We start from the raw sequence: 7,291 nt of genomic DNA, 5'->3' as shown, positions 1-7,291 counted from the left end.
ACATTCTGCACACATATCCCGGAACTTAAAAAAAAAAAAAAAAAGAGTGGTGAACTAGGATATTTGGTGGAAGGAATCTCTAAGCAGCAAAGTGCTCAGGGTGCTACATGGCTTCTCTTACCTGCTTATAGTAAAATGCAAACCGAGAAACGATTTTAAGATGGAATTTCTTAATAAAAAAGAGAAGCAAAATGTAGAGATTTGGAAAATTCTCAGCCTCGCCATGTAAAGAATAAAAAAGCATGTTTAGAGAGAAAACCAAAGGTGTGGCCAAGTGACTGTTTGATAAGGAGATTAATAAGGCTAGAAGGAAGTCAGGTGGTATTCATCAAGACAATGGGAGAATGACCCAAAGGCATTTTGGAGGTCTTTGTGGCTGCTGTGCCCATCACAGGCTTTGAGTGGTAGGGCCTTAGAAGCAGAATGGTATTGGGGGAGTGCCTAGGGCACCTGTGGGCCCTCGGGATTTCCTGCCCAGGGCCATTTAAAATCTTTGCTATGCCGGCCTAGGTGCAGCTGGAAGACACAAGCCATAAACCTTGGCAGCGTCCGCATAGTGCTAATTCTGCAGGGTGCACAGTGCAAGAGCTGTGTAGGCATGGCTATCTCCATCTAGATTTGAAAGGATGCCTCAGACAACCCAGGGCCCAGGCAAAGACTTGCTGCAGGAACAGGGCTGCCACAGAGATCCCGCACGAAGGCAATACCTAGTGGAGTTGTGGGGGCAGGACCACCCCTGAGACCTCAGACCCATTGAGTCATGGACTTGTGATGCCAGCCTTGGGAAAGCTACAGGTACCCTATTCCAACCCATAGGAGCTGCTGTGTAGGCTGGGCCCAGCAAAACTGTGGGAGTGGGGCTGCTCAGGGGCTTGGGAGCCCAACTCCTGTGGGAAGTGTGTCTGGAAGGGAGGACATGGAGTCAAAGATTATTCTCCAGTCTTAGGATTTAATGTTGTTTGCCTTGGGTTTTAGACTTACTTGGAACCTGTTACTCCTTCTTTCTTCCTTCTTTCTTTCTTTTTTTTTTTTTTTTTTTTTTTTTTGAGACGGAGTCTCGCTCTGTCACCCAGGCTGGAGTGCAGTGGCCGGATCTCAGCTCACTGCAAGCTCCGCCCCCCGGGTTCCCGCCATTCTCGGGGTTTCACCGTGTTAGCCAAGATGGTCTCGATCTCCTGACCTTGTGATCCGCCCGTCTCAGCCTCCCAAAGTGCTGGGATTACAGGCTTGAGCCACCGCGCCCGGCCTACTCCTTCTTTCTTATTGCTTCAGATTGGACTAGAAATGTCAGTCCTGGGTTGGGCACAGTGTCTTACGCCTGTAATCCACCACTTTGGGAGGCTGAGGCAGGCAGATCACCTGAGATCAGGAGTTGGAGACCAGCCTGACCAACATGGAGAAGCCCTGTCTCTACTAAAATTACAGAAGTAGCTGGGCGTAGTGGTACATGCCTGTAATCCCAGTTACTCGGGAGGCTGAGGCAGGAGAATTGCTTGAACCCAGGATGAGGAGGTTGCGGTGAGCCGAGATCGCACCATTGTACTCCAGCCTGGGCAACAAGAATGAAACTCCGTCTCAAAAAAAAAAAGGAAAGATGCTTGGTGTTCATTGAACTTCTTGGACCTGAGGTTTGGTGGCCAACATTAATTTGGAGGAAATTCACAGTCATTGCTTCAAATATTTCTGTTCCTTTTTCTATTTTTTCTCTTTATGGTATTCTCATTACACGTTATACCTTTTATAGTTGTCCCGCCATTCTTGGTTATTCTTTTTCTTCTTTCTAGTCTTTTTTCTCTTTGCTTTTCAGTTTTGGTTTCATTTTATTTTTGAGATAGGGTCTTGCTCCATTGCCCAGACTGGAGTGTAGGGGTGTGATCACAGTTCTTTGCAGTCTCAGTCTCCTAGGCTCAAGTGAACCTCCCATCTCAGCCTCTTGAGTAGCTGGGACCACAAGCATGTGCCACCATGCCTGGCTGATTTAAAATGCATTTTTTTTTGTAAAGGCAAGGTCTCACTATGTTGCCCAGGCTGGTCTTGAACTCCTGGGCTCAAGCAATCCTCCCAGCCTCCCAAAGTGCTGGGATTACAGGTGTGAGCCATCATGTCTGGCTGCTTTTCAGTTTTGGAAGTTTCTATTGAGGTAGCCTTATGCGCAGAGCCTCTTTCCTCAGCTGGACCCAGTCCACTAACGAACCCATCAAAGGCATTCTTCCTTTTGTCACAGTGCTATTGATAGAGCAGGATCTCTAGCATTTCTTGTTTCTCCTTTCTTTGAATTTCCATCTCTTTGTTAACATTGCCAGTTTGGTTTTGCATGCTATCTACCCATTAGAGAGAGCTTAACATATTAATCATAGCTTTTAAAAATTCCCATTCTGATAATTCCAATATCCCTGCCATATCTGAGTCTGGTTCTGGCGCCTGTTTTGGCTTTTCAAACTGTCTTCTTTGCATTCTGGTGTGCCTTGTAGTTTTTTTTTGATCGCCAGGCACGATGTATTGGACAAAAAGAAATGCTGTAAATGGGCATTTAGTAATATGTTAAGGTGTTAAGATGTGAGGAAGCATTCTGTAGTTCTATGCTAGGTCTCTGTCATGTACTGAGACCTAGACCTAGTCTATGTACATGACCTAGTCATGTACATGAGCCTCTGGACTGTGCACCTTACAAAAGCTTCTCAATCCTTCTACCCTTTAGGTAGGATAGGATGGTTACAGTGGGCTGGAATTTAGTATTCCCTTCCCCAATGTAAAGGCTACAGGGGGCTGAAATTGGGTGTTTTCCTTCCCATAGTTTGAATAGACTCTGGAAAAAAAAAAAAAAAAAAAAAGCTTAGGTTCTGGCAACATAGTTTCTCTTAAGAGAACAGGACTTGTTAAGAAGAACAGAATGCTTAAGTGTATTTAGAAATGGTTACTTTTCCTTCCCCCAGCCAGAAGCACAGGGGATATTTTTCTGATATTTACTGTGAGAACCTGGTGAGCTCTAGGAGGTAAAACTCACAATATGTGGGGTCCTCCCACGACTGGCTTCCCCCCCGGAGTTTTTAATTCTCAGAGTTGTCCATACTGAGTCTCCAGCAATTCATCAATTACAGCTCAGGTTTCAGTATCTTGGTACTGGTTCCTGCTCATGGGTTTCTGCTCTGGTAAGCTGTGATTCCCTGCATTTGCCTGCCTGTCTCTGTAATTTAGGAGGCAGTGATTTGCCCTGTGGCCTCACTACTCTGGTGGATGTAAGAAGAGTGTTGATTTTTCAGTTTGTTCAGGTTTTTACTTATTGTTAGGATGGAGTGATGACTTCCAAGCTTTCTGCATGCCAGATAGGAAACTGTTAAATCTTAAGTGTCTTTTTTATATTGATTTGTAATAGTGTCTTTACATCTTGTGGAAAATAAGTCCTTTGTATATATTTTGAAAATGTCTTTTCCTATTCTGTTACTTTTTCTCTTTATTTTATTTATGTGACTTGTCGTACATATATGTTTATGGCTTCCAGGTTACTATCTTACTTAGGAAGTTGTTCTCACTCCCATGATTATGAAACTCATATCCTCAATTTTCCCCAATACATTTATGAACATAAATAAAATTATTTTATTGGAAATTTTTTTTTGAGACAGGATCTTGCTGTGTCACCCAGGCAGGAGTACAATGACACAATCATGGCTCACTGTAGCCTCAAATTCCCAGGCTGAAGTGATCCTCCTACCTTAGCCTCCTGAGTAGTTAGGACTACAGGTGTGGGCCTCCATACCCAGCTGATTTTTTTATTTTAAAAATTTTCTATAGAGATGTGGTCTATGTTGCGCAGGCTGGTCTTGAACCCCTGAGTTCAAGTGATCTGCCCGCCTTGGCCTCCCAAAGTGCTAGGATTACAGGTATGAGCCACTATGCCCAGCCCTCCCTCCAATCCTTCTAACTCTTCATGTTTATTTAGCATTTTCCCTTGGCCTGAAATGCTCTTCCTGTCTCTAATTAGCTGATTCCTGCCCTTCTTTAAAGGCCTTTTCCATGTAGTCTTTCCTGAACAGCTCAACACGTTCTTAGCCTCTTCTGAAATGCTACCTGATCTGTTATTTGACTTATTTATTTATTTATTTATTTATTTATTTATTTATTGAGATGGAGTCTTGCTCTGTTGCCCAGGCTGGAGTGCAGTGGTGCAATCTTGGCTGGCTCACTGCAACCACTGCCTCCCAGGTTCAAGTGATTCTTCTGCCTCAGCCTCCCAAGTAGCTGGGATTACAGATGTCCGCCACCACACCCAGCTAATATTTGTATTTTTAGCAGAGACAGTTTCACTATGTTGGCCAGGCTGGTCTCGAACTCCTGACCTCATGATCTGCCTGCCTTGGCCTCCCAAAGTGCAGGGATTATAGGTGTGAGCCATCATGCCGGCCAATTTATTTTTTATAATTGGTTGTCTGACATTTTAATTATCATGTACCTTTGCAAACACTTGTCGAAGGCCGACTATGTGTAGGTATGCCAGGTACTGCCGTCCTCAAGGATCCTTCAGTCTCGTCAGAAAAGAAAACACAGGCACAACTTAACATAATAAATGCTATGGATTTTCAGCAGAAAGAGGAGTGATTTGTAGATTTATTTAGGGGAGAGCTATTGGGAATCCAGGGGAGATCTTTCCGGATGAGGTAGATTTTGGCCTAGACCTTGATAGATGAGTAGGATTTGAAATACAAAAATGGGCATTTTCGTTTTTTCATTAAGAATATGAATTATTTGAGAAAAAAGTAATTTATTATTCTGTTACCTCTCTCTCTTTGAGCCCCTTTCTCACTCACACTTGGAAGAACACCTTTGGTACAGGTTACATTGAAAATGGAATCTCTAAGAATCCTTCCTCTCAGCTTCTCTCTCAGAATAAGGAGGTGATCCCAAGGCTGATTTTCTCTACGTAGATAGTGAATTCCCTCCTCTTCCAAGTCCCCCAGGACCTTCCTCCAACAGTTAGACTTGTCACTCCAGAGGTTTTTGTTGTCTTTGGACATCACATGCAGAGAGTTGAGTTAATGCTACTGCTTAGTTCTTAACACAGGATCATCATCAACTTATGTGAGGTGTCTCTCTTGTTTGTTTCTTTATTTCCTGTATCCCATTTCCCACTCTTATTCCTGCCCCTGGTAACAGGCATCCACTCTAATGTAACTAAAATATGCCCTTGGATATATATGTATTCTTTTATGTTGTTTGCATGTGTATTTCTCATTTTTAATTTTTATAAATGATATTCTGATATAAAGCTTGTGTTAGATTTCCATCTGTAAGAAAAAAAATCCTAAAATATAAAATCCTAAAAACCAGTAATTGTGGTTGGAGATTGAAGTTCTCTTCCTCCATCTTCTCACTTTAAGATCTGGGGTGAAGGAGCATACTCATGAGGGATATGCTATATTTTCTTGCAAAAGGAATAGTAAAAAAAAAAAAAAAAAAAAAAAATTGGCAGTATTTGTGATTCTTCTTAAAACTTCAGCTTGAATTGGCATGTGTCACATCTGCTCCCACAAATGCTATCTAAACCCAACAATGGGATGAGGAAATATATCCATTGGCAGTATTGGCATTGCAAGTTTTATGGCAACAGGTAGAAGGGAGTATAATACAATGGATTTTAGACCTCTTTGGGTTTTTTGTTTGTTTGTTTGTTTTTGAGACAGTCTTCCTCTGTTGCCAAGCCTGGAGTGCAATGGCGTGATCTCGGCTCACTGTAGCCTCCACCTCCTGGGTTCAAGTGATTCTCCTGCCTCAGTCTCCTGAGTAGCTGGGATTACAGGTGCCTGCCACCACGCCCGGCTAATTTTTTTTGTATTTTTAGTAGACATGGGCTTTCACCATGTTGGCCATGCTGGTCTTGAACTCCTGACCTCTTGTAATCTGCCCGCCTCAGCCTCCCAAAGTGCTGGGATTATAGGAGTGAGCCACCGTGCCTGGCCTTTTTTTTCTTTTTCTTTTTCTTTTCTTTTCTTTTTTTTTTTTTTTTACACTCTCATGTTAAAAAAAAAAAAATCTGTCCTTGTTACTCTATAGATATGCATAGTTCATTCCTTCAAAGTGTTGCACTCTATTCGTAGTGACAGCCTCCACAATTTACTGACCTGTTCTTCCAGTGATGAGCATCTAAGTACCTTGAACCCATGCTATCAAAAAATGCCTCCACAAACATCTTCATACCTGACCTTTAAGAGTGCAAATTTATCTGGGATTGCTTGGTTTTAGGAGGCACAGATGCTTAATTTCACTGCAGTTTACACTTTCACAACAGGGAATGAGAATTCCCATTTGGGAGTCCGAGGTGGGAGGATTGCTTGAGCCCAGAAGTTGGAGAGCAGCCTGGGTGACACAGGAAAACCCTGTCTCTAAAAAAAAAAAAAGGTAAATAAAGGGCCAGGCACGGTGGCTCACACTTGTAATCCCAGCACTTTGGGAGGCCGAGGCAGGCAGATCATGAGGTCAGGAGATTGAGACCATCAGACTATCCTGGCTAACACGGTGAAACCCCGTCTTTACTAAAAATGCAAAAAAAATTAGCTGGGCGTGGTGGCGGGTGCCTGTAGTCCCAGCTATCTGGGAGGCTGAGCCAGGAGAATGGCGTGAACCTGGGAGGCAGAGCTGGCAGTGAGCCGAGATTGCGCCACTGCACTCCAGCCTGGGCGACAGAGAGAGACTCTGTCTCAAATAAATAAATAAATAAATAAATAATAAAAAATACAGTAAGTAAATAAAGAAGGAAGGAGTCTTCCTTTCCATAGTGCAGTGTCACTAAACACTCTAGTTATTACGAAACAAGGCAGGTAAGGAAGAAGGCCAGTCTAATCAGAGAAACAAAGGTTATGGCTGCCTGTCATGTGACTCAGGTGCCATAACCGTGTTCCCTTAAGGCTCAAGATATTTTAGAGGTTTTTTTTGTGTGGCTTTTTTTGTTGTTGCTGTTTGTTTGTTTTGTTTGTTTGTTTTTTGAGACAGTCGCTCTGTTGTCCAGGCTGGAATGCAGTGGTGCGATCTCGGCTCGCTGCAACCTCTACTTCCCTAGTTCAAATGATTCTCCAGTCTGGGCCTCCCAAGTAGCTGGGATTACAGGCGTGCACCACCCTGCCCAGCTAATTTTTAAATTTTTGATAGAGATGGAGTTCCACCATGTTGGCCAGGCTGGCCTCGAGCTTCTGAGCTCAAGAGATTTGCCCGCCTCGGCCTCCCAAATGGGTGGGATTATGGGCGTGAACTACCGCGGGTGGCCAGATTTTGTTTCTTTAAAAAAGTTTGTATATGAGTC

Source organism: Rhinopithecus roxellana, chromosome 8, assembly GCF_007565055.1.
Source record: "Rhinopithecus roxellana isolate Shanxi Qingling chromosome 8, ASM756505v1, whole genome shotgun sequence".
Classification (NCBI taxonomy): Eukaryota; Metazoa; Chordata; class Mammalia; order Primates; family Cercopithecidae; genus Rhinopithecus; species Rhinopithecus roxellana.
Note: the sequence above shows the minus strand (reverse complement) of the source record.